Source organism: Mus musculus, chromosome X (assembly GCF_000001635.26).
Source record: "Mus musculus strain C57BL/6J chromosome X, GRCm38.p6 C57BL/6J".
NCBI lineage: Eukaryota > Metazoa > Chordata > Mammalia > Rodentia > Muridae > Mus > Mus musculus.
Genome location: NC_000086.7, coordinates 105161325 through 105189172, shown reverse-complemented (window position 1 = coordinate 105189172; position 27848 = coordinate 105161325). Strand labels below are relative to the sequence as shown.

The 27848-nt window shown below is 39.1% G+C and overlaps 1 long non-coding RNA gene and 1 pseudogene across 2 annotated transcripts in view; both read left to right on the top strand.

Moving 5' to 3' along the window:
* Positions 1–6708: 6708 nt before the first annotated feature.
* Gm33605 overlaps positions 6709–27848 on the top strand; it is a 35523-nt gene continuing 14383 nt past the window's right edge. Inside the window, exons 1-2 of the long non-coding RNA XR_878224.2 lie at positions 6709–6789; positions 12916–13183. This is a non-coding gene — a long non-coding RNA (predicted gene, 33605). The remainder of the gene's footprint in view (positions 6790–12915; positions 13184–27848) is intronic.
* Positions 23668–24795, top strand: E530001F21Rik (RIKEN cDNA E530001F21 gene; annotated as a pseudogene). Its single transcript, NR_002167.2, has one exon. The product of NR_002167.2 is annotated as an RIKEN cDNA E530001F21 gene (transcript).

The following is a 27848-nucleotide window of genomic DNA, read 5'->3' as shown; positions in this document are numbered from 1 at the left end:
TCAAATATAATAAATAAAAATTTTAAAAATAAGGTATGTCAGGACTGAAACACCTGATTTGTAGACCAAACAATGAACCTGCAGGGCCATGTACCATGAGAGAAAGCCTGGTAAGATTGCGCTAAAGGCTTGAAGCCCCAGAGACCCTGAAGGAACAATAGGAGCTTTGCTTGGTCCCAGTGCCAGGCTTCCTCTCATGGTCCACTCAATGGTTCCTCTCATTGCCTCACACGGACCTATAGAATACTTGCAACCGTGAATGAAAATAGATCTGCACCAAGTATTAACACTAAATTTCAGAGTCTTTGGGACAAAAAAAAATTAGAAGTTCTGTTATTTCCTTTGCTATACAGAAGTGTTTGGGTTTGATACAACACATCTATGAGTTCTTGTTTTTAATCCCTTAAGCTGTTGGCACTATATTCAGAAAACACATAAAAGTAGGAGAGCTATTAGGGAACAAGAAATGTACCAATAGAAGAATGGAATACCAGTAAGTACAGGTAATAGGAGGGATAAATATAATCAAAAAACGTAGTTAGATATGTAATATAGTCATAATGAGAACCAAATATTTTGTAAAATTAAAACACACTAATAAAATCATTTAAAGCTTCTAGAAAAATATAAATAGTTGAGACATAAGAAGTCAAGAATACAAATTTCTCAGTGGGAAACATTAGAAGATATATATATCTATTTCTCTCTTTAGCTCTCTCTCTATATCAGAAGGTAGAAAGTATGGCTGCAATTAGGCAGATATAGTGCTAGAGTAGTAGCTGAGAGTTCTGGATTCACAGGGAGCAGAGAGAGAGAGAGACCGACAGACAGACAGACTTCCTCCAATAAGACCACACACCTCCTAATTCTTTCAAATAGTGCCATTCCTAGTGGTCAGGTATTTAAATCTATGAGTGCAGGGACCCATTCTCATTCAAATCATGACACCAATCAAAATTTAGTTATGAGCGAAACCACTTCCATATGTGTGAAATATTGAGTTAAGCCCCATCAAATTTATATGTCGAAGCTATAAACCCCAGTCTACCAAAACTTGATCATTTTTAAAATAACATTGTTTTATAAATTGTTATTTAAGATCAGAGTATATTGAGGCAAGTTGAGTCCTTAATCCAACATACTTTACACTTTATATAAAGAACACATTTTTACATAGACATATGTACACAGTGACAATGATGTTTGGGCAAGAAGACATGGGCAGGACTGATCCATCTATAACAAACCACCAGAGGCTAGTAAAGAGCTATGAAATGTGTTCTCCCTTGCAACCCTCAGAAATAACCAAATATGTTTTATATCTGGGATTTGTAGCCTCGGGAGACAATAAATTTCTGTTGTATACTTCACTCATAATGAATGTACTTTACTATGGCAATGTTATATCTAACAAACGAATACATGACGTCTCAAAAATATTTATCTACTATGTATCATCTTCATGTAACACATTGTGGAACTCCCTAACATTAGGCAATAAATTATTAAAGAGAAAAATCACAGAATACAAAAAAGGGGGAAATAAAATGCCTGCAAAGGTCAAGGGACTCTCCACATGTATTAGCTAATTTTCTATTATTGAAGTGATTTCATGAAATAAATCAACTTACTAAGAAACAAGGTTTATTTGAGCTTTCAATTTGGGATGTTTTGGTGCATAGTTGGTTGGCCCTGCTACTTTTGAGCCTGTAGAGGGATAGCACTGGAAGCAGGAGTGTATGGCAGAAGAAACTGCTTACTTCATGGCAGCTGAGACTCAGAGAAGGAACTGGGTTCCCACAATTCAATTTAAAGGCAGGCCACCAATAACCTCTAATCCACCATAAAGACACATATTTTCAAAGTTACCACTACATTTTAATAGTGCCAAACTGAGACCCAAACTTTAAAACGTGGCCTTTGAGGGACTTACCAGATCCAAGCTGTATAGCAGCAGTACCAGGATAATGGTGAAAGGAGATTTCATATGTTCATCAAGCATTGCAGCTAAGCAATCTGGATTGATACTGTGCCATTCATAAGAAACATCAAAAATGTTATTCCTGTTATCATGCCATCTGGGCAGTTAGAAAAACTACCCCAGAAATTTTGTAAGTTTTGTACGAATATCAATTTTTTGTTTTGTGTTTTGTGTTTTGTCTTTTGTTTTCAAGACAGGGTTTCTCTGTATAGCCCTGGCTGTCCTGGAACTCACTTTGTAGACCAGGCTGGCCTCGTTGTCAGTGCCTCTATTTGCTATTTTTCTTTCCTTCATCCATTTCCAAAATAGTTAATAGACTTAACTAATCGCCCCCTCCCACCACTCAAAAAAATTAGTGAGCTTGTTTACCAGTTGGTAAGAGAAAGGAGATAGGAGTTGATAAGAGAAAGGAGCCTTATTTTATAGTTAGGTACAGTTGGAAGAAGATATTTTTCTAAAACACACTTAATAATGATATCTTTGGATATATGTAGGCAATGATCAGTGAATAGTAGGTTCTTCACACCATAAGAACACCAGAAGGTTGAGTTTGAGATAGCTAAACTAAAAAGTAAACCAGGCATTGAACAAGTATTTTACTTACTTGTATGTTAGAGTGCTCTGATTCATTCTGGGTCACTAATTAAGTGATTATTAAGGGCCATATGGGTGCAGTTTGACTAATACTCTTTCCATTTTACCATGTCATCCCAGATAGAAAGAAGTACAACTACTAGAGGAAGTACACCCACTAATTCAAACCAACTGCTGTTCATGTTACAATGGTCTTTATTTTCTGAAATATATTTTGCATGTTCAATGAAGGGATCCCTAGTGTATTTATTTGACTGATAGAAATGTTAATTAAAATAGTAGTATCTATAAGCAATGTAAGTATCTCATTTTAAAGGAAATTATAATTAGTACATACTACATATACACTGCTGATTACTCTACAAGAATTAAAAGGATATGTTGAAATTTGATTTAAGTTAGAAGTTAGTTTTTAAAGTTCAAAAAACATAAGTATACCTATGAAATATAGGTAATACAACTGAGAATACTAAACGTTATATGTAGCACATGATTGCAAATATGTCAAAATGTGGAAAAAGAAACCACTTAGGAGAGAACTGCTTCAACTGCTCACAGTAGCACTTCTCTAATGTTTATGGGCTTATACATGATGTTTATCTTCTTATTTAGCCTTTTCTACATGCTTGCACATTTTCTATAATGAGCAGGTGTGTATTTTATAGCCAAGGAAAACTTACTGAAAAAATACATGAAAAAAAGCAAACAAAGAGATCATGGGAGCTGCCTGACCTTCCTTTCCTATATAATTAAGAAAGCCTGGACAGAGAATTATTAGGAGTAGGTTCCAGGAAATCTCCCTTAGATGCAAATCCCAGACCCAGATGCAAGTTTTTTCCAAGAGAAATACACTTGTTCAAAGAGTAGGTGTTTTTCAAAAGCCAAGGGTGGGAGCAAAGAATTGTTTTCCTTCAGTAGAGCAATACTGCCACCAAAAGAGAAATTGCTGAAGAAACAGCCATGACCATAGATATAAAAGAGAAGTTAAACAAAAAGGGAGAAGAGTAGAGAGGAGAGTAGAAGAAAGAAAACAGAAGAAAGAAAAAGCATTATGTAGACTCATTGATTTCCTGCTTTTGCAAAAGTTCTTCATCAGGGGCATAAAGGAATCATTGTTATTCACTAAGAAGAAAGGCCATAGATGGCCTGGCACTAAGCCGTTTGGGATTATGAAGTGAGTAGAGTTCTGAGGGTCTAAAAGTTTTCATTAGAAGAAAGAGTGTATAGCAAGTGCACGGGGTGATTGGTTATGCTAGGTAAGCAAGCCAAGAACTTCTTTGATACATAGTTTTGAAACTGCTTGGAGAAATGATTCAATAGAACATTTCAGGATTCAATAGAACATTTCAGGAAACTCTTCACCATAATGGTGTGTGTGTGTGTCCATATATATGGTATTAATTTTGTTTCATTTTTAAAGCAAAATTTATAATCTTTGGTTTAGTAGGACAAGTCAATAACACTGACAGTCAATTTTATTTTATTTTGTTGTTTGTTTTCTTGCTTGCTTGTTTTTAAGAAAGGATTTTTCTGTGTATCCCTGGATTTCTTGGAACTCACTACGTAGACCAGGCTGTCCTAAGACTAACAGAGATCTGCCTAAGTCTGCCTCCTGCGTCCTGGGATTAAAGGCATGTGACACCACTGCCTAGCATAAAATTTTAATATCTTATAAATTGTTTTTAAGGCTCTGGGTTCTTTCTTCACTCAAAAGGACTCTTGAGGGACCCCAAAAACATCCTGCTTCCCAGTGGAAACCTTTCGGGGCCTCAAGACCTTGGAAATCTGTTTTACTAATCCCATCCCAGTCAATCCACCCACCATACCACTTGGGACCGACAGGGACACAGCCTGCAGAGTAGGGTCTGCTTGAGGCACAGCCAGCAAAGTTGGGTACCCTGACCTTCATTGTCTGGCACATAGCTACCTCTACCTTCCCTAGAAGTCCTGCTGCCATCAAGACCATCCAGCCAACACCAAGGACAAACAGATGCCTAAAGGACAGCAAAAAAACACAAACAACAAGACCTAAGGCAATATGGCACAACTAAAGCTATCCTGCTACAATAAACACTGGATATCCTAATGAAACTAAAACACATGAAGAGGATCTTAAATCTAATCTTATAAAGATGATAGGGGCCTTCTTTTAAAGGTAACATGAACAAATTCCTTAGGGAAATAAAGGAAAATACATTCAAGCCAATACAGTTGATAAAAAAGGAAGCAAATAAATATAAAGAAATAAAGGGAAATACAATTAAACAGATGAAAGATATGAATAAAACTGTCCAAGACCAAAAAAGGGAAATAGAAACAATAAAGAAAACACTAACTGAGGAAATCCTGGAGATGGAAAACCTAGAAAAGAGAACAGGAACTACGGACATAAGCATCATCAAGAGAATGCAGGTGATGAAAGGGAGGATCTCAGGTACACAAGATAGGAGAGAAAGAGATCAATATATCAGTCAAAGAAAATGCAAACTCTAAAAAGTTCATAACACAAAATATCCAGGAAATTCGGAACACCATGAAAAGACCAAACCTAAGAATAATAGGAATAGAAGAAGGAGAATATTAGATTCCCGGTTCAAAGGCCCAGAAAACATCAACAAGATCATAGAACTAAATTTCCCTAAGCTAGAGAAAGAGATGCCTATAAAGGTACAAGAAGCTTACAAAACAGCAAACAGATTGGATCAGAAAAAAAAAAAATCCCCCTGCCACATAATAATCAAAACACTAAATATACAGAACAAAGAAAGGATTTTAAAAGCAGGAAGGGGGAAAGTACAAGTAACATATAAAGGCAGACGTAATCAGAATTACACCCGATTTCTCATCTGAGATCCTAAAAGCTAGAAGGGCCTGGACAGAGGTATTGCAGACCCTAAGAGAGCACAGAGGTCACCCCACACTATTATACCCAGCAAAATTTTCAATGGCCACGGATAGAGAAACCAAAATATTTCATGACAAAACCAGATTTAAACAAGACCTTTCCATAAATCTACCCCTACAAAGGATAATAGGAAGAAAACTCCAACACAAGGAGGCTAACTATATCCAAGAAAACACAAGAAATAAATAATTTCACATCATTAAAACCAACAGAAGAGAAACAGACACACTCAACAACTACCAACATAAAAATAACAGGAAGTAGCAATCATTGGTCATTAATATCTCTCAACATCAATGAAATCAATTCCCCAGTTTAAAAAAAAACACAGGCTAACAGAACGAATATATAAACAGAATCCATCATTCTGCTTCATACAAGAAACATATCTCAGCAGCAAACATAGTATTATCTCTGTATAAAGGGCTAGAAAAAGGTTTTCCAAGCAAATGGGCCCAAGAAACATGCTGGAGTAGCCATTCTAATATCTAATAAAAGAGACTTTCAACCAAAAGAAATCAAAAGAGACAGGGAAGGACACTTCATGCTCATCAAATGAAAAATCCACCAAGAAGAAATCTCCATTCTGAACATCTATACCACAAATCCAAGGGCACCCGCATTTGTAAAAGAAACATACTAAAGCTTAAAAAGCACATCAATCCACACACATTAATTGTGGGAGACTTCAACACACCGCTCTCACCAATGGACAGGTTGTCAAGACAGTACTAAACAGAAAAAGAATGAAACTAACCAAGGTTATGATTCAAATGGTCCTAACAGATATATATATATATAGATAGATATAGATATAGATATAGATATAGATATAGATATAGATATAGATATAGAAATAGAATGTTTCACCCAAACACAAAAGAATATATATTCTTCTCACACCTCATGGAATATTCTTCAAAACTGACCATATAATCAGTCACAGCACAAGCTTCTATTGGCCCAACTTGGAATCCATCTCAAGAAGAAGCTCCAAGGCCTGACACTTATTACTGATGCTATGGTATGCTAACCCTTGAGAGACTTGAGGCCCTAGCAGTGTGGGGGTGGCATCCTCTTGAAGACAAGAGGGGAGGAGGAATGAGAGGGTGGGCCAGGAGGGGTACAATGACTGGACTGTAAAAAAGAAATTTAAAAAATTTTTAAAAAGAAAATGCAAAACAGAACAAAACCAAGAAGATTGAAATAACCCCTTGCATCTTATCAGATTACCATGGATTAAAGCTGGACAACTGAAACAACAGAAAGCCCATGGAAACTAAACAACTCTCTACTCAATGATCACCAGGTAAGGGAAGAAATAAAGAATAAAATTAAAGACTCTAGAATTCAATGAAAATGAGAATACAACATACCCAAACTTATGGGACATTATTTCTTTTTCTTATGGGACACTTTTAAAGCAGTGCTGAGTCAAGTTCATAGCAGTAAATACCTTCATAAAAGAAAAAAAACTGGAAAGTTCTCATAGTAACAAATGAAACATACATCTGAAGGGTCTAAAAATAAAAGAAGCAAACACATGCAGGAGGAGTAGACAGTGGGAATTAATCAAACTCAGAGCTGCAATCAATCAATTGGAAACAATGAGAACAATACAAAGAATCAATAAAACCAAGAGCTGGTTCTTTGAGAAAATCAACAAGATAGATAAACCCTTAGCCGTCATAACTAAAAGGCAGAGAGAGAGAGTACCCAAATGAACAAAATCAGATTTGAAAAAGGGAGACATAAGAACAGATTCAAAGGGGAGGACCTTAGATAAAATGCCCGACAGTAGGGAGAGGGAACTTATAGAGCCCACCTCCAGCAGGAAGACAGGACATCAAGTGAGGGATGGGATTGCCATCCCACTGTCACATCTCTGACCTGTTGCTGTAAATCTCTCCAACACAATTATGCCCCAGCAATGAAAACACAACACAATAGGAATACATGCTCTGCACCTAGATTGGGCAGATCTACCACAACACTAACATCTTCCACATCTATGAGACCCCTTAGGACTTGCGGTTTATCCCTGCATGTGCTTCTGCTCTGCTTTTCTTCTTCCTCTTCCTCTGCCTTCTCTCTCTCTCTCAAACCTCCTTTTCTTTCTTTCCACTCCATCTTCCCTTTTATCTGCTCAGTCATCAGCTCTCTTTTATTTTACAAATTAAGATGGAAGAAGGTTTATAAGAAATCACCTGAGTGCTGACTCATTCCTTGTTCACAACCCCTCACAGGAGAACAGAATTGACAACAAAAATAATTAGCCCCAGGGCTACCCACAACACTTCCCCCTTTCTGTTCAATTAAAAGACAATTTTATCTCAGATATAATTGAACAAAACTATTACTATTTTGTAACTTATAATGTACAAGAGACCTAACACCCAGTCCATCATCTTTGTTAATTAAACAGAACCTCTGTCCTCTATTCTTACTTAAAAGACTTATAATTCACATCTCGCTAATGTCTTGGCTTTAGATTGAATGCCATCTGAAAACCATCCTCTCAAAACTGTTCCTCTCAAAGCAAAAAGCTTGGGTTGGCTAGGAGACTATGTGGTCTTTCAACCCCATCAGAAATCCAAAAACGACTGATATTAACTGAAAATATATAGAAAGCCTAACACAGCTTCCAAAACTTAGCCTCTCTTTATGTTGTAATTCTAATATTGCAGCATCTGCATTATTTTGATTTGCTAGCTTTAATAAATTATCCTCTAGACTATGTTGCCAAGTCTTAAGCTTATCTCTCTGTTGCTCAGACTCATGTATGAACTTCAGAAATTTCTGTTCTAGCATCTCTTCCAGCTTTGGTCTCCAACCCTCATTCTCCTCTTTCTGTTGCTTATTTTGACTTATGAAATCCTGAGCCTTTAGTTCTAGTATTACTTGTAATCTCTTTTCTAAGGCAAGGATTTTTTTTATCTAGGGCCCAGTCTTTTGAGAAGACATAGTAAATAAAGAGAATAAATATTGCAATACCAATAATGATAAGGTGTCTATTTCCTTTAACTCCATCCCTGTCAAACCATTCAAAATATCATCACGTAAAGCCAAAAAGATATTTATTGTGTTTCCAATCTTTAAGTATCAAAAGGTTATACATCTCTCTTTATGTCAATGAATTACCTAGTCTGGAGCCCTTGGTACCTTTATGTCCATGGGAAGCTGAGTGTAGAAAGACCCTCGTGGTCGTCTGTGTCACTGATTTGTGTACAACTGGCAACGTGTGCTTGTGTGCTGATTTCAGGCAATCTACAGAGTAAACAAGCAGTCAGGAGATCCAGTCTGGCTGTTCTCCCAGGCAGTTATGTTCCCTACAGCTCTGGGCTGAGGTGCTGCCCCTGGCTGTAGCTCTCTATCTGTGAGTTAGGGGAGAGAGCCTCTCTGTTGTTCTCTGTAAGCCACTCAGACTCAGTCAGTTTCCAATCCACACTGCTGCAGCCTATATCTCTGCCCAAGCCCTATTCAGGGATTGGGGGACAGTGAACGTTGATCTCAGGTTAGTTGAGTTCAAATCAATAGGTTGGGCACCATTTTGTTGCTGTAAATCTCTCCAACCCAATTATGCCCCAACAATGAAAACACAACACAATTAATATGAATACATGCTCTGCACCTAGATTGGGCAGATCTACCGCTACACTACCATCTTCCATATTAATGAGGCCCCTTAGGACTTGCGGTTTTTCCAGGCCATGTGCTTCTGCTCTGCTTTTCTTCTTCTTCCTCCTCCTCTGCCTTCTCTCTCTCAAACCTCCTTCTTTTCTTACTTTCCACTCCACCTTCCCTCTCTCTGTCCAATCATCAGCTCTCCTTTATTTTACAAATTAAGGAGGGAAGAAGGTTTACAAGAAATCACCTGAGTGCTGACTCTTTCCTTGTTCACAAGCCCTCACAGGAGAACAAAATTGACATCAAATATAATTAGCCCCAGGGCTATCCACAACACTGACCCATAATTGTTCCTGTCTGAAAGAATTGCAGGAATGGAAATGGAGAGGAGCCTGAGGAAAGAAGGTCTAGCAACAAGCCCAAAGTAGAATCCAGGTTAAGGGGAGGTTCCAAGGCCTGACACTATTACTGAGGCTATGAAACGCTCACAAAAAGGGACCTAGCAAGATCGCACTCTGGAAGATCCAACAAACAGCTGAAAGAGTCAGATACAGATATTTAAACCCAACCAATGGATAGAAACAGCTGACCCCTGTTGTTGAATTAGGGAAGGCTGAAAGAAGCTGAGGAGAAGGGTGACCCTGTAGGAGGACCAGCAGTCTCTAATTAATCTGGACCCCTAAGATCTCTCAAACACTGGACCACCAAACAGACAGCATACACCAGCTGATATGAGGCCCCCAACACACATACAATAGAGGACTTCTGGGTCTGTGTTCATTCAGAGATGATGCACCTAACCCTCAAGAGACTGGAGTTTAGAGGTCAGGTGGGGTGTGGGGTGGGAATATCCACATGGAGACAAGGGTGAGGAGGAGGTATGGAATGTGGAACAGTCAGAGGGTGGACTGGGGGGGAATAAAATATGGAGTGTAAAAAATAAATTAATAAAAAAAGAAAAAAGGAGACATAAGAACAAACACTGAGGAAATTCAAAGTATCATTAGGTCTCAGTTCAAAAGCCTATACTCCACAAAATAGAAAAATCTAAATGAAACGCATGGTTTTCTAGAAATTACCAAAGATACCAATTACCAAAGAAAAATCAAGATCAGGTAAACTATCTTAATAGTCCTATAACCACTATGGAAATAGAAGCAGTCATTAAAAGTCTCCCAACCAAACAAAAAACAAAAAACAAGCCAGGCGTGGTGGTGCACACCATTAATCTCAGCACTTGGGAGGCAGAGGCAGACAGATTTTTGAGTTCGAGGCCAGCCCGGTCTACAAAGTGAGTTCCAGGACAGCCAGGGCTACACAGAGAAACCCTGTCTCGAAAAACAAAACAAAACAAAACAAACAAAAACAAAACAAACAAACAAAACCCCTGGGCCAGATGGTTTTAGTGCAGAACCCTACCAGACTTTCAAAGAATTAATGCCAATATTCGTCAAACTACTTCACAAAGTAGAAACAGAAAGAACACTTGCCAAACTCATTCTATGAGTCCACAGTCATACTGATACCTAAACAACAAAAGTACTCAAGAAAGAAAGAAAATTTCCAACAAATTTCCCTTATGAACATTGATGCAAAAATACTCAATATAAAACTCACAAACCAAATCTAGGAACACATCAAAGACATCACCCACTAAGATCAAGTAGGTTTCATTCTATGGATGCACGGGTGGTTCAATATATGAAAATCCATCAATGTAATCCAACATATATATGGACTAAAAGAAAGAAAAACATGATCATCTCACTAGTAATAAAACTTGCTCGGCCATTAGTGGAAAGAGAGGCCCATTGGTCATGCAAACTTTATATGCCTCAGTACAGGGGAATGCCAGGGCCAAGAAATGGGAGTGGGTGGGTGGAGGAGTGGGTGGGGGAGGGTGTGGGGGACTTTTGGGATAGCATTTGGAAATGTAAATGAAATAAATACCTAAAAAAATAAAAATAAAACACACACACACACACACACAAAAACTTGCATGGTATTAGTACAGAAACAGATAGGTCAGTCAATGAAACCAAATCAAAGACCCAAAGACCCAGAAAGAAACTCACACACCTACAGACACTTGATTTTTAACAAAGAAGCCAAAACTATGCAATGGAAAAGGAAAAGCGTCGTCAACAAATGGTGCTGGTCTAACTGTAAGTCTGCGTGTAGGAAAATACAAGTGGATCCATATTTATCACCCTGCACAAAACTCAACTCCAAGTAGTCAAAATACCCCAAAGTAAAACCAGATACACTAAATCTAATAAAACAAAAAGTGGAGAATAGCCTTGAATTCATCGGTACAGGAGACAACATCCTGAATAGAACACCAATAGCTCAGATACTAAGGTCAACAATTAATAAATGAAACCTCATAAAACTGAAAAGCTTCTTTAAGTCAAAGGACACTGTCAATAGGTCGAAACAGAAGCCTAGAGAGTGGGGGGGGGGAGATCTTCACTAACCCTATGTCAGAAAGAAGGTTAATATCAAAACTGTATAAGAAACTCAAGAAGTTAGACACCAACAATCCAAATAATCCAATTAAAAATGGGATGCAGAGCTAAACAGGGAATTCTCAACAGAGGAGTCTCTTAATGGCCAAGAAGCACCTAAAGAAATGTTCACTGTCCTTAGTTATCAGGGAAATGCAAATCAAAACGACTCTGAAATTCTGTCTTACATCCATCAGAACAGTACATGCTGGTGAGGTTGTGGAGCAAGGGGAACACTACTCCATTTCTCGTATGAGTGCAAACTTGTACCACTCGGAAAATCAATTTGGTAGTTGCTCAGAAGATTGGGAATAGTTCTATCTCAAGACCCAGCTATACCACTTATGGGCATTTTCCCAAAAGCTGCTCTACCATCCCATGAGGACACCTGCTCAGTTATGGTCATAGAAGCTTTATTCATAATAGGCAGAAACTGGAAACAAGCTAGATGTCCCTCAGCTGAAGAATGGATAAAGAAAATGTGGTTCATTTACACAATGGAATAGTACTCAGCCATATAAAACAAGGACATCATAAATTTTACAGGCAAATGGATGGAACTAGAAGCTATCATCCTGAGTGAGGTAGCCCAGACCCAAAAGGACATGCATGGTATATACTCACTCATAAGTGGTTATTAGCCATAAAGTACCTATTAACCATGCTATAATCAACAGACCCAAAGAAGCCAAATAACAAGGAAGGCCCAAGGGAGGATAGTTGAATCCTTCTCAGAAGGAGAAACAGAATAAACATCAGAGGTCGATGAAAGAAGGGAACTGGGTAGAAGAAGGGGATGAGGAAGGGAACGGGGTGGGGTGGGGGAATCATGTAGGGAGAACCAAGGGAGATAGGCAGTCGGGTGTATAGTGGGAGAGGCAAACTCTAGGATGTGCCAGAGACTCCGGATACGGGGAGGCCCCAGATAATCTATTGAGATGACTCTAGCTGAAACTCCTAGCAGTGGGGGATATGGATCCTGAAGTGGACAGTCCCTGTAGCCAGGCAGAATTACCTGGAGGATTCTTTCCGACTGAGGCTAGACATGACAGTCCATTTAGGGGCTCAGGATCTACAGACAGGCAGGCAACAGGCTCAGGGACAGCCACAGTGGAGGGATAAGGATAATAACCCACCCACAAAAATTCAACCCCAAATGTGTCTTACCTACAAGATGTAGAGGGATAAAGATGAGCAGAGACTGAGGGAATGCCCAACCAATGACTGCCCCAACTTGAGACCCATACCATGGGCAAGAACCAATCCCTGACAATATTAATAATACTCTATTATGCTTGCAGACAGGAACCTAGCATCACTGTCATCTGAGAGGCTCTACCCAGAAGCCAATGGAAAAAGATGCAAAGACTCATACCCAAACATTAGGTGGAGCTCAGGGAGTCATATGGAAGAGTTGAGAGAAGGGTTGAGGAATCCGAAGAGAAAAGGAATACTACAGGAAGACCAACAGAGTCAACTAACATGGACCCTTGGAAGCTCCCAGAGAACAAATCACCAACCAAAGAATATACACAGGATGGATGTAGGCCCTCTGCACATATGTAAAAGGTGAGTAGCTTGATCTTCATGCAGGTCTCACAACAATGGGAACAGGGGATGTCCCTGAGCTTGCTGCCTGCCTGTGGATCCTGTACCCCTAAATGGACCACCTTGTCTGGCCTCAGTGGAAGAGGATGTGCCTAGTCCTGCAGCAACTTGGGGTGTGTGTGTGTGTGTGTGTGTGTGTGTGTTGTGAGGAGCAGGGGTGTTTGTGGGGGTGTGACACCCAGAGGGGGGTTTCCCCTTCCCCAAAGAGAAGGGGAAGGTGGAATAGAGATCTTACATGAGTGGGTACTGAGGAGAGAGGAAGAGCTAGTATTGGGTTGTAAAGTGAATACATAAATTAATTTAAATAATTTTAGAAGGTCAAGCATGGTAGTATATGTCTTTCATCACAGTACCCAGGAGGCAGAGGCAGGAGGAACTCTCTGTGTTTGAGGCCAGCCTGGTCTACAGAGCCAGTTTCATGACAGCCAGAGCTACATAGAGAGGACATGTCTCCATGTCAGCAACAACAAAATAGATGGACTTTTAAGTCTGTAAGACACTGTTGACAGTTTGTTTCAAGAATAAACTATTAGGTAGCCTAAGAAAAGCATCCACAAGGTCCAATACAGCATGAAAAGATTCCATTACTCATACCAATTGTTCTTTTTTAGAAATGAAGTTAGGTGGAGCTGTGTGGATGGGAAGATTTTTCCTTTTTAGTAGGCAGAGGAGGCATCACTGAGAGGAATGTCTTAACTGCTTTTGAGAAGTGGTATGACATGATATGGATTCTATTTTTAAATATAATAATCTCCAAATCTCAACTGCAACAAGAAACATTTAAAAATAATGGTTCAGTTCTGAAACATAAACAGGAATTATAAGTGACAAACCTACTAAATACGAAAGCATTAATCCACAAATGAAAACCTTGCTAAAAATACAGAGCTGGCCTGGCAGAATATGGAAACAGTGATATAAAGTGCATGTACGTTTATATAATTTATTTTACATAATTGAAATAATTTTTTCAAATTATTAATGTAAGTTTGGACTAACAGATCATTGCTTCATTTGAAACAAATTCATTTACCTCTTTATTATACATAAGTAAACCCACATAGTAAAGTATTTTAAGCAAGTGTTACAAACTAAATGTAGGCCACAAGAGCTGTCTTTTCAAGATGGCAGATGACACTCTGGTATGGTCTGCCAAAGTCCCTAGGGAATAATTCTGAGAAACCCTGCAGAATAACTATCAGAACACTAGTAGACTCTGAACAACTGAGTAAAATATTTTAAGCAAGTGTTACAAAATAAATATAGGCCACAAGAGCTGTCTTTTCAAGATTGCAAATGACACTCTGGTATAGTCTGCCAAAGTTCCTGGGGAATAATCCTGAGAAACCCTGAAGAACTGTCAGAACACCAGTGGACTCTGAGCAACTAGAGAGTGGCCAAGTATAAGGCAGCAGCAGAATCAGGCAGGAGGTTGAGAAAAACACTTTCCCCTTTGTGCTCAGCTTTAGGCAACTAACAGCCTTTTTTTTTAATTTCTTTTTTTTAATTAGGTATTTATTTCATTTACATTTCCAATGCTATCCCAAAAGTCCCCCACACGCTTCCCCACCCACTCCCATTTCTTGGTCCTGGCATTCTCCTGTACTGAGGCAGATAAAGCTTGCACGACCAACGGGCCTCTCTTTCCAGTGATGGCCGACTAGGCCATCTTCTGATACATATGCAGCTAGAGACACGGGCTCTGTGGGTACTGGTTAGTTCATAATGTTGTTCCACCTATAGGGTTGCAGTTCCCTTTAGCTCCTTGGGTACTTTCTCTAGCTCCTCCATTGGGGGCCCTGTGATCCATCCAATAGCTGACTGTGAGCATCCACTTATGTGTTTGCTAGGCCCCTGCATAGTCTCACAAGAGATAGCTATATCTGGGTCCTCTCAGCAAAATCTTGCTAGTGTATGCAGTGGTGTCAGCGTTTGGAAGCTGATTATGGGATGGATCCCCGGATATGGCAGTCTCTAGATGGTCCATCCTTTCGTCTCAGCTCCAAACTGTGTCTCTGTAACTTCGTCGATGGGTGTTTTGTTCCCAGTTCTAAGAAGGGGCAAAGTGTCCACACTTTGGTCTTCATAGGGCTGGAGAGATGGCTCAGCCGTTAAAGGCTAGGCTCACAACCAAAAATATAAAAAACTAACAGCCATTTTTAAAGACAGAGAATCAGGCACTCTGTAACTCAAGACCTAGGAATCAAATTCTCAGAGAAATTCAGACCAGTGTTGCCAGACCATCTGCTGAAAACTGACCAGTAAAACACTGCATAGCCATGGAAAAGGCTCTTTAAATCAGGTGTGCACAGCATTCAGCAAACTGAAAATCTAGTGGGAACCAAAGTCTGCATGAGAATGTTCACAGACTCCAAGCAGCAATGTTGATCATTTAGAAGAGCTGCACGGCACTAGGGCCAGCATTCACAGCCAGAAACCAAATGGAATCACAGAAGCATCAGCAGCATCTGCCCAGAAAGCAGGAACCACAGTCTGGGATGACAGTGATAATTTGGCCATTCAAAAGAGAGAACAGGAGAGGCTATCATGGAGGAGATGCCAGTGGCAAGAAAGGTTTCTAGGACATAGGGGAAAAGTTCTGAGACTGCTCAGAATCCAGCAGTCAGGTAGGTCAGCTTTCATATCCTGTATCTCCACACAGATCTATCTCTTTCCCCTATATTCACTCCTTACTTATTTAACAATGAATATTTAGCCAATTTAGCAGCCCAAGGGCTAAAGAGAGAGTTCATTAATCAAGAGCACTCGCTCTACTTGCAGAGGAACAGAGTTTGGTTCCTAGCATCCTTCCCATGTATCTCATGATGGCCAGTATCTCCAGCTCCAGGAGATATGATGCCCTCTGGTCTCTGTAGCCATTGGCATGTACATGGAAATTCATATAAACAGATATATAAAATAAAAAGAATATTTTTTAACATTTTTAGCAGACTAGCTTAATTCTGCCCCATTCTTCTCCTTTATTTCATCTCCCCCTCCTCAGTACTCTTCTCTTTTTCTTTTTCTTCTCCCATAGAAGACAGGTTTGCAAGTTCTCCATGACTTGGCATCCTAAGAGATGAGACTCTTCTACACTATAGGATATATAGCACATCTTTAACTCTCTCCTTTCAATCTGCTTTAGCCAAAACGCCCTGGTTCCCCTTTGTTTTTTAACCCTATGGTACCCTCTTCTATTTATATTCTTCTATGTATCCACCCAATGCTACTAACTGTTTTTCTTCCTTTTTGTTTATTTTTCTTTCCACGGGTACACACGGTAACTAGTATGTTACTATAGAATTATCATATCTCTACATTCTCTAAAATGATTAGTGCTTAAGGAATGATTATTTTGTACTTAAGCATTACCCTATTAACATAGTGGGGCTATCCCTGCATAGTGACTGTTGTAGGCAGCATTATACTCCTACAGAAGAATTGGAGATGGTGTCTGGTGATCTGAGAACCAATATAACAGAGAAAAACTATACCTCAATCATACTACAACTAGGTCCATGCCAAACAGTGTAATCACGTCTACTGAAAGAATAAATTTGACTTACATAAAATGAAATTCCACCAGTGCTCTAACTCCAGATGTATGCATCTCAGTGGGAAAATAAACACAAGTACAGTGAAAACCCAAGACAAAACATATCTCCCCACTAAATGTGCCATTCCATAGTAGTAGCCCAAATGATAGGTAATTAAGTGAAATTGCAAAGAATTCAAAAGAATGATAGTAGATATGTTTAAAAAGTAAAAGATTAAATAAACTTCTGGAAGAATTTCAAAAGAATACAAACAAATGAATGAAATAAAGAATGTAATATGGTATATAAAAATGGAATTCAATAAAGAGATATAAAAATCCTCAGAATGAATCATGAGGGAAACAATACCTGGGCTTGAAGACAAGATAAATGAGTTGGAGCATTCATCTAAGAACAAACATAGATAAATAAAAACATTAACAGAACATGTAAGATCTTTTGGGACACCATAAAAAGACACAATCTATAAATTGTGGGCATAAAAGAAGTCCATTCTAACACCATAGAAAATATTTTTTAGCTATATTGTAACAGAAAAAAATTTGCAAATCTATGAAAAGAGGTTCCCATCCAAATGAAAGAGACATATAGAACACAAAAAGAAAGTCCCCATGTCTACTGCATTTAAAGTGCCAAATATACAAAAGAAAGAGAATATAAATGCTAGAAGGACTTGGAGCAATATATTTCAAGTTCTGAAATACCACAGCTGCCAAGCAACACAGAGGAGCAGAGTTTGGTTCCCAGCATCCTTCCCATGTATCTCATCAAGGATACTATACCACAGCAAGAACATGTCATGGTTGAAGGGAAAATTCCAAGATAAAGGTAGGCTAACATAATGTTTTTCTACAAACACAGCTCTAATCATCCCATCCAGATACTTTCAGAGTATAGTATTTCTCAGCATCCCACAGAACTTTCTTTCAAATATGTCACACATGAAGATACAATGCACATTTCAGCAAATATAGGAAAACTGAAATAACTTCTTATGTTTTATTTGATGGAATTACCATCAAATTTATTACCACCATTAACAATTACAGATTATTAAAAATAATTACAAGTAGTTGTTACCATTACTATGATGGAACAAAGAAATCAATAACAAGAAAAAATACAGAAATTCAAAAAGATTAAATAACACCCAATTGAATGATGAATGGATCACTGAGGAAACCAAGACACTTAAAGATTCCTGGAACATAAAGTAAAAAGTTTTAAAATGTATCAAATCTTATATGATTCAATAAAAGCAGTCCTAAGAGGAGAGTTTAAATTTATAAGGGCCCGCATTTAAAAAAAAAAAAAAAAAAAAAAAAGGTGTACCTTTGGTCAATGGAAGATAAAAAATAAGCTAGAGTCAAATGCAGTAGGTCAAAAAATAATATCAGTGTTTAAATGAGTGAAATAGAGGTGAAATAAACACACAAAATATCGAAGAAAAAGTGTTGGTTCTTTGAAAAGATCAGCAAACCTTTAGCGAAACTAATGAAAAGAAAGTAAAAAGACCCAAACTAATAAAACTAGGAATAACAAGTGATATAACTGGTACAAATAAAATTCAGAAAATTATGAGGATAGACTATAAAATCTTGTGATCCACTAAACTGCAAAATCTAAAAGAAACAGATAAATTTCTAGTCACAGATGATCTAATGTTGGTAAGTCAGAAAAGGAAATCGTTGGCCAGTTTCACTTATGGAGACACAAACACTCAAGAATACATCTTTGAAAAATCATTTACCATGATCAAGATGACTCAGTTCCCAAGTTACAGGGATGATTCAACACATGAAAATCAATAAATATAATACATTATATGTGAGGTTTTTAATATCAATGCTTGTATACAATATATAAATGGACTCAAGAAGAGAAATTGCACAATTCTCTAACTAGATACAGAAAGCTTTAACAAAATACAAAATCCATGATAAAACCAGACATAGTGGTAAACAGCTTTAATTCCAGCAGTCTGGAGGGAGCGTCAGGTGGATCTCTAAGTTCCAGGCCAGCCTTGTCTAAATAATGAGTTCTGGGACTGCAAGAGCTATGTAGTCAGACACCCTCTCTCTCTCTCTCTCTCTCTCTCTATATATATATATATATATATATATATATATATATATATATATATATATATATATGATAAAATCCTCAAAGAGACTAAAAATAGATGGAACATATCTCAACATAATAAAAGCTATATACAAAAGTCTAGAGCCAACATCATGGTAAATGAAGAAAACTCAAAACATGTCTACTATGATTAGCAACAAGTGCTCATTCTTTCCTCTTTTGTTCAATAGAGGGCTTGAAGTCTTAGCTAGAGCAATAAAAGAAGTACAAAGAATGAATACAAATAGGAAAGCAGAAGTAAATATGTGCTTAATCTCAGGTGATGTGATTCTATACATAGCAGACCCTAAAGGTTCTACCAGAAATTCTTGGAGTTAATAAACACTCAGTAAAGTGGCAGAATACAAAAGTAATACATAAACTCAGTAGCCTTTCTATATGTCAATGACAAACACACCAAGAAGCAAATCATGGAAACAATCACATTTATAATACCCTAAAAATATTTTGGAATAAACCTAACCAAGGAATTGAAAGACCTCTAGAGTGAACACATTAAAACCTTGAAAAACATAATTAAGGAAGACAGTAGAGAATGGACAGAACCTTCGTGTCCATGTATTAGAAAGCTAATGTTGTAAAATTGGCTATTCTACACAAAGCAATTTACAAACTCAGTGCAATTCTTATCAAAATTGGGAACATGGTACTGAGAAAAAAAAGCAGATATGCAAATTAGTGAAGGGGACCAAGGGATGACAAGATGGCTCAGGTGGTAAACATGCTCGCTCCTCAAGACTGGTTACTTGAGCTCAGTGCCCTGATTGGGAAGTCATAGTTCCTAGTGGAGAAGCTACTACTGTTGTTCTGCAGATTGAACATAATGTACCCAGCCAACTTGCTTTCTAAATAATTAGATTTATGCCCAAAGATTAATGTGGCTGTCTACTTTGGTTAGAGAAACTTCCTTTTATTGCAGCGAGTAACAGCAACTGTTATATATAACTGACATATAACTGGTCCAAGTAATGAGAATGAATAACTGTTGAATGCTCAGCCAAAAGTGAGACATCTCTGTCACCCCCTCCAAAGCTCATGGAACATCACAGATGTGAAGTTGGTAGAAACGTAAGGGCTGGAGGAATGAGTGGAGTGTTTTGGAACACTGTCTTCTGGGCTCAACACAGCCATTGCACTCTTGAAATCACAGCACCTGTGATTATTAGGCTAGGACTTGCACCTGATCGATCTGGCCTATCAATATTCCACCATGAAGGGAGGAGATGAAATCCCATCTCTTTCTTAAGACTTCCCTCTCTAATGGTTGACACCTATGCACCTGTAGACAAGCCTAATGAAAGTGATGGGATCATACCAAAAAACAGGTTAAAAGGGAGGTAGTGGGAAAGAAGGAGGGGATTGGTGCAAGTGAGGAGACAGAGTGTAATAAGGGTGGTGAACATAAGATATATTTATACATATATGCAAATATAATATTGGAATTAATTATTATACATAATTTATATGCACTAGATAAGAGGGGATTGGTGCAAGTGAGGAGACAGAGTGCAATGAGGGTGGTGAACATGGTAAGATACATTTACACATATATGCAAATATATTGGAATTCTAGATAACAAAAATTAATATGGATTTTTATAGTTAAGGTTTGTGGAAAGGTTCATTTTTTAAATGACACAAAGTCAAAAATATAATAGCAACTACTGATATTTGACTACATAAAATCATAAAACAGCATAAAGTATAATGATAATATAAGAGAGAATAAACAAGATTAAGGTATTTCTAATACTAGAGACTATAACAGTCACAACAAAATGAAAGATAACTCTTGCTAACTTATCAAAACTTGGTGAAAGCAGTTGTATTAGTCAGGTTACATGAAGCTATACTAAGATATAAAGAACTTTCATAGTTTACCTCTAATATTTATTTCTTGTTCAGGACACACATTTCTGTCAGGTGAGCCATTGTCTTCTTCACTCGACAATCCAAGCTGAAAAAGGATCTGATAGCTAAGACATTAGTGATCTCGTGGCAGAGGAAAGTTGAATAACCAAACATTAAGCATTTCTCCTAAGTAGGCTACATCACTTGCACATGCCTCTTATTGTCCGTTGTAATTACAAGCCAAACCTGATGTCTATGGGATAGAAGTATAAGCCTATTCTAGGTAGGGGGGACCCACAGGGAAAAATAACAAGCATTTTGTATAATAACCTATATATGGAAGACAAAGATCTGTAATCCCCAGCAGTCTTCCACCTTGAATGGCACAGCATACAATAAGGCTCTATTTATTGGTATAAAACTCCCCAGTAAGCATTGATCTTTGTGTTGGAACACAAGTTAGAGAAAACTAGTAGTGGTAGGATCTTCATGGTCCCCCACCATCAGGCCCATGCAAACAGGTAGACTCTGAATGAGCCCTGGTATCAGGTAAGACAATAACCCCAGTGAGTTGTGCTTCTGTTTCAAGTCACTTCACTTGTGGCAGGAAGCAGCAGTCTTAGACTACAATTTTACTTCAGCAGTAGACAGTGCAAATCAACATGGTTCTTGGTGCTACCTAGTACTGTGAAGGTCTCAGCAGGTGATGGGCTCAGGGTGTGATTGCAGTGTTTATAATCATAGGAGACTGCAGGTGATCCCTCCAAGATCAGCTGTGAGAACTTAGCACAATCACAAAGCTTGAGACACTCTGTTATGGTGAATGACACAGTTCGGCCTACCTAGATAGCAGGAAATTGGTTATTAGGGTGTATTATCTCTAAAGTGCTCCTGGAGTTTATGCTGAATAGCCCATCAATGGTGACTTTATGGAAAATCTAAGCTTGGGTTGCCCTCTAGTGCCAAAACAGTAAGAACACACCACAACAGACAGACAGGAAACCTGAACTTGTGACATAATCAAATGCTGAAATTGCAGAAATGAGTAAGAAACTAAGCAAAGTGTTAGAATTTAAGAGAAGACAAGCACATACACAAAGCCAAGTGGTAATACTTAACCCTTCGGTTTGCAGATGACACTGAATACCAACAAGTATTGAGGATCTTCAGGAAGTCAGGTATAAAAGCATACATTTGTGTTTTTGATACTCAGGAAGCTGAGGCAGGAGGATCATAAGTTCTGACCAGACTGGACTACAAAACATAGCAATAACCCTGTGTCATAAGAAAAGGAGAAGGAAGGGGAAGCAGAAAACTTTCAGGGAGCAAGTTTTTCACTTGTCAAAATAAGGCATGAGGTACTCAGAAACTGGCAAGACAGGAAGCAGAAAGATTGAATTCTAGGAATTTAACAGGAACTCAATGAGTGTCAAGAAAACATGAAAATGATTCAGTACTTTCACAGAAAAACTTAAAACAAAGATGTAAATAATTATTACAGAGTTCCTTGATCTGAAAAATTAATCTAGTAGCATTTAGAATGCTATCAGAGGTCTCAGTAGCCAAATACATTAAAAACAGAATGTAGAATTAGTGAGTTTTGATGACAAGCTATGTGAAAATACACAATAGAAGAGAGTGGAGATGAATTTTTACAAGCTTGTGAAAACTTTAAGACAGTATTTAGAAGAACAAGTACCCAGGTGTAATAAATAGTTTTGAGTCCCAGCTTAATGAAATGAAGACTGAATTAGGAGACCTGTCTCTGGGTGCATATGTGAGAGCACTTCCAGATAGAACTAAAAGAAAACTCCTCCTCAAGGTGGAGAGCCCCATAGAGAGCCAGGCTATAAAGAAGACTGAAGGAGAAACTAATTTTGTTGCTGATGAGTGTATCTATTCTTCTTCTGCCTCCTCCTCCTCCCTCCTCTGCCTCCCTCCTCAATCCTTCTGCCTCCTCCTCCCTCCTCCTTCCTCTCTCCTTCCCCCTTCCCCTGCCAATGTTTCTGCTGCCATCCTGCAATGACAGCAGCTTCTTTAACCTTCCTGTGTAGACTGCAGACCAGAAGTTCACCAAGAATCATCAAGACCTTCAGCAGCATATTGAAATTGCTACAATATCCTGCTTCTTGGACTAAGCCACTGTTGAGTTCTCAGTTTCTTTAACATGCAGACAGCCATTGTTAGACTACTCAACTCCTGATATGAAATGTATTCCAGTACACACACACATACACACACGAACATTCTATCTGTTCCGCTCGAGAACTTTATCTAGTGTATCAAAAGATTATTAAAGAGATAATATATATATATATATATATATATATATATATATATATATCCCTAAGCCTAGAGATGGATCAAATATTTGGGTACAAACGATTACCAGTGAAATTTAATCTAACTAACTATATCCCTCAACATAGTGAAATCATGCTCTCAGAGGTAAAGATGATGCCAACATGAACAGAGGAAATTTTATAAGGTCCATCCCACAATGAAGAGCTACAACCAGTCAATGGTTGCCCAAAGAAAAATTAAGTTTCAAAGGTGAGGTCCCTCCTAAATGCTTATCCAATCCCAAGTGGTCAGCCCTAAACACACACATATGGTCAACTCTAAATGGAATCAGTAAGTTGTGTATGTACATGTCTATGCATGTATGTACATGTCTATGCATGTATGTGCATGTGTGTGAAACAATAGAAGAAAGGGATTATGAATATGAAAGGTACTGAGTAGAACAGGATGAAGAAGGGAAAGATGGGTGTAGAAAATGATATAAATATAATACTAAAAAAACAAAAAATATAAATTTAAAAAACAATGACTCCTAGTAATAGGGGGATACAGAATCTCAACTGCCCATCCCTTTTAGCCAGGAGAGGCTTCATGTGGTGAGACTTGGTTGCATTTAGTTGAGTTGCTGGCCAAGGGATTCCCATTGAATTCCTCAAACAACCCAGCCTGTTGCTCAGACAAAAAAAAAAAAAAAGTGACCTTCAATCACAACTGAAGTGAGCTACAGGCGAAATGGAAGCATCTCCACGTTCCCTGACCTCCTGTACCCTGGGTCCCCTTGACCAGAAGTTCAGTTGGGAGCAGCTTTCAGAGCTGGAAGCATACTTCAAGGTGGAACCATACCCAGACCTCCAGGCTCGAAAGATCATGGCCACCAGACTGAAACTGAAAGAGGAACAAGTTGAGGCTTGGTTCATCCAGAGATCCTCAGAGGAGGAGATGCGGCCCCCCTTGGCCAGGCTGCAGCAGTCTGCCCGGGATGATACCTCTTCTCCTTCCCACAAAGCCCTCTGCTGCAGGCCACCAAGCTGGAAGTACAGGCTCATTCCCATCAATCCCCCTGAGTCCCCGACCAGCTGTAAGCACAGTTGCTGATCCTCCTTCCCCATGGGCCACTCCAACATGTACCACAAAAACTGTTTCCCCAATTCCCCACCCCCTATCAGAGGCCTGGCTGCACCAAACTCATCAAATGGTGGATGCCTCCCAGAACCCTCAGGGTCAATGTTTGAATACCTGGGTGCCAGGACAGATGACATTGGACAGAAATGCTGCAGAAATGGTGTTGAGTCTCCACCTAGGGCCTCCACTTGATATGTCCAGGGCCAAACCCCCTGGTGTGGTTCCACTTCTTTTAACAGCCTCCCCTCAAAAGTGGCCTCTCCTTCAGGATAGCTATCAACTCAATGTGCAGCACAGTATCACACTGACTTCTTGCCTCCTTTCCCAAGGCATGGTTACAGACTGACATATACTGCCAGAACAACCACTTCCCAAGAGATTGACTGGTTAACAAGGCTGGATTTTTATCCCCTCTGACCTTGATCACTCATGTTGTACCAATGAGTAATTTATTGGTTTGTGTGTGATTGGATTGTATTTTTTTTTTGGTCTATTGGTGTTTCTGAGGCACCTGCTTGGGGATTTAGATCTTGGAGTGGCTCATTGATAACATGAAATTGTTGACAAATTGGTTTTTAATAAATAAATAAATAAATAAATAAAAGTTTGCGCTCTCCAAAAACTCACATCAGGGTCCCATTGCCAAAGACAACACTCAGCCAACTCATTTGTTCCCCTTCTAAGAAGGAGTGAAGTATCCACACTTTGGAGAAGTTGAGCTGGTGCCTATAGGGAGACCTCACCCCTATATTCTAGTCTCTGGTGCAGGAAGATACTGCAACATGGACAACAACACAGCCACAAAACTTTTAGCCTAGGATAAATCTGTCCTGCCTCCAAAATATTCTAGGGTAATGGTGGCACATAACTTGTGGGAGTGGTCAACCCAAACCTGATTTGACTTAAGGCCCACTCCATGAGAAGGAACCCACACCTGACATGGCTTAGGTAACCGTGAACCAGAGATTAGATAGCTTAGAAATGAAACACTACTGGTTTTTTAAAAATCAATAAAATAACTCCTAATGATATTCTGCTAAATCTGAGTATCTATCCAGTCATTATCAGAGAGGCTTTCTCTGGTAGCAGATGGGAGTGGATGCAGAGACCCATAGCCAGACAATATGCAGAGAGAGTGAGTCTGAAAGTGAGGTCTCCATCAAATCCTTCCTCTCAGAGCTCAGGTAATCTTGTGGAAGAGGAAATGGAAACAGTGTAAGAACCAGAGGGGATGGAGGACACTAAAAACCCAGGCCCTCTGAATCAACTAAGCAAAGCACATATGAGCTCACAGAGACCAAAGCGCAAGCACACATAGGTCTGCACGAGGTCCTCTGCTTATATATTAGTTTTTAGCTTAGTATTTTTATGGGACCCATGACTGTGAAAACAAGTGGGTCTCTGACTCTTTTCTTTTTTTCCCCATTACTATTGACATTTTTATTTAAGCTCTTGAGAATTATATAATTCATTTATTTATGACTACTCACTTTACATCCTGCTCACTGACCCCCGAGTTACCTCCTTCCAAAATCTTTCCCCTATTCCTCTCCCCTTCTCCTCTGAAAAGGTAGGGGCCCCTGGGTATCCCTGCACTCTAGAACTTTGAATCTCTGTGAGGCTAGATGCTTCCTCTCCCACTGAGCACAGACAAGGCAGCCCAATTAGTATAACATATCCTACAGACAGGCAACAGCTTTTGGGATAGCCCCTGCTCTAGTTGTTCAGGACCTACATGAAGACCAAGATGTCTACTACATATATGCAGGGATGCCTAGGTCCAGCCTGTATATATGTTCTTTGGTTGGTGATTCAGTCTCTGAGAGCCCCAAGGGTCCAGGTTAGTTAACTATGTTGGTCTTCCTGTAGAGTTCCTATCCCCTTTGGGGCCCAGTCCTTCCCCCTACTCTTCCATAAAAGTCCCCAAGCTCCATCCACTGTTTGGGTGTGGGTGTCTGTATCTGAGTAAGCTTCTGGGTAGAGCCTCTCAGAGGGCAGCCATACCTGTCTGCAAGCATAACAGAGTATCATTAATAGTGTCAGGGATTGGTACTTGTTCAAGGCATGGGTCTCATGTTGGGCTGGTTATTGGTTGGCCATTCTCTCAGTCTCTGCTCCATCCCCAATCCCTGTATTTCTTGTAGACAGGATAAGATTGGGGTTAAAAGTTTTGTGGGTGGGTTGTTGTCCCTATTGTTTTGTCAGAGTTCCTGCCTGGCTATAGGAGACAACCTCTTCAGGCTCCATATCCCCAGTGCTTGGTATATACCTAAAAGATGCTCCACCATCCCACAAAGATACTTGCTCAACTATGTTCATAGCAGCTTTATTTATAATAGCTCAAAATTGGAAACAACCTAGATGTCCCTCAACTGAAGAATGAATAAAGAAATTGTGGTTCATCTACACAATGGAATACTATTCCGTTATGGAAAACAAAGACATCATGAATTTTACAGGCAAATGGATTTTGAGAATTTCATCCTGAGTGCGGTAACCCAGATCCAAAAGAACATGCATGGTATGTGTTCACTTATAAGTGGATATTAGCCATAAAATACAGGATTCCCATGCTACATCCACAGACCCAAAGAGGCTGGACAAGAAGAGGGCACAAGCAAGGATGCTTGAGTCTCACATGGAAGGAGGAATGGAATGGTCTTGGAAGGCAGATGGAGGGAGGGAGGGAACTAGGTGGGAGAGGAGATTAGTAAAGGAGTGGGAGAATTCAGTGTTAGGTGTGGGGAGAGGCAGGGTGATTCCCAATAGACCATGAGAAGGAATGGCAATCTGCAACTGATGGGAGTTAAGGAAAAGAGGCAAGGGGCATCTCCAGGAAGAGATGGAGACCCGGGAGAGTTGAGGTGCCCAAGAATCAGTGGCGTCTCTGACCCTTATGACTGCACTTGGGACTCTTTTTCTTATGTTGTATTGCCATGCCCAACTTTGGTATAATAGTTTTTGCTTCATCTGAGTATTTTTATTTTGTCATATTTGGTTGTTATATCATGGAAGTCTGATCTATTCTTTTTATTTTTTATTCCCTTTACATCCTGATCATAGCCCCCTCCCTCATCTCCTCCAAGCCCCACCCTTAAAATTTCCACTCCCCATGTCCCCTCTCTTTCTCCTCAGACACAGCATGTGCTGACCTTTGAGGTTTTCAGCCATTCTGATGGGTATTAGGTGAAATATCAGAGACATTTTGATTGGTATTTCCCTGATGACTAAAGATGTTAAACATTTCTTTAAGTGTTTCTTGAACTTTTGAGATTCCTGTTTAACTCTGTACCCCATTTTTAATTGGTTTCTTTAGTTTGTTGGTGTGTAACTTTTAGAGAATACCCTAAGAATTCCATAAATTCATTGTTTTTAATAGCTGAGTAGTACTCCATTGTGTAAACGTACCACATTTTCTGTATCCATTCCTCTGTTGAGGGGCATCTGGGTTCTTTCCAGCTTCTGGCTATTATAAATAAGGTTGCTATGAACATAGTGGAGCATGTGTCCTTATTACATGTTGGAGCATCTTCTGGGTATATCCCCAGGAGTGGTATAGCTGGGTCCTCAGGTAGTACTATGTCCAATTTTCTGAGGAACTGCCAAACTGATTTCCAGAGTGGTTGTACCAGCTTGCAATCCCACCA